The 620-nt window shown below is 42.1% G+C and overlaps 1 non-coding gene across 1 annotated transcript; it reads left to right on the forward strand.

Annotated features, from left to right (window-relative positions):
- Window positions 1-203: 203 nt before the first annotated feature.
- On the forward strand, window positions 204-390 carry LOC132674149 (U2 spliceosomal RNA). The gene has a single exon (XR_009608449.2). It is a non-coding gene; the product is annotated as a U2 spliceosomal RNA (small nuclear RNA).
- Window positions 391-620: the final 230 nt, after the last annotated feature.

Below are 620 nucleotides of genomic sequence, written 5' to 3' on the forward strand. Positions count from 1 at the left end.
GGAAAAATATTTTAATTTTGATCACAGGAATTGGATTTGAGATTCATCTTCACAATTTACTAAGCACAGGACCTTGGGTATATACCCTTGCTTAGTTATCCACTGTAACAAATCACCTCAAAACTGAATAGTTTAAAAGAACAACCATGCTTTATTTACTCAAGATTCAGGGGGAATAAGTCACTCATTCCTGAGGGAAACTGATCGCTTCTCGGCCTTTTGGCTAAGATCAAGTGTAGTATCTGAAGGAAAATCTGGATGGTACATCATGGTGGTCACCACAGTTCTAACAGGATCTGTGGGTTTTGGTAGATAGACTCAGCTCTCTTATAACCTGCCACCGAGGAAATTGAGGAATAAATACTCCAACCTCACAGTCCTCCAGACTTCCGATCTTCTGCCAGTGCCCTCTCCCATGCACCAAACTCAGGAAGTCACAGGACTCTGTGGGTTTTGAGTTACAGAGCAGAGTGGAGAAGGGTGAAGAGTGGATCTAGAGGGGCAACAGAAGATATTCGGCAGCAGAAGGTGAGTTTAGTTTTTGAACATTAAAGGCATGTTGAGCTAAATAATATCCTGATGTGTACATCTTATTGGTGGATTAGAGGAGTGGTCCCAAC

The sequence above is a fragment of the Panthera onca genome, chromosome C1 (genome assembly GCF_046562875.1).
Source record: "Panthera onca isolate mPanOnc1 chromosome C1, mPanOnc1 haplotype 2, whole genome shotgun sequence".
In the NCBI taxonomy this organism is placed as follows: Eukaryota; Metazoa; Chordata; class Mammalia; order Carnivora; family Felidae; genus Panthera; species Panthera onca.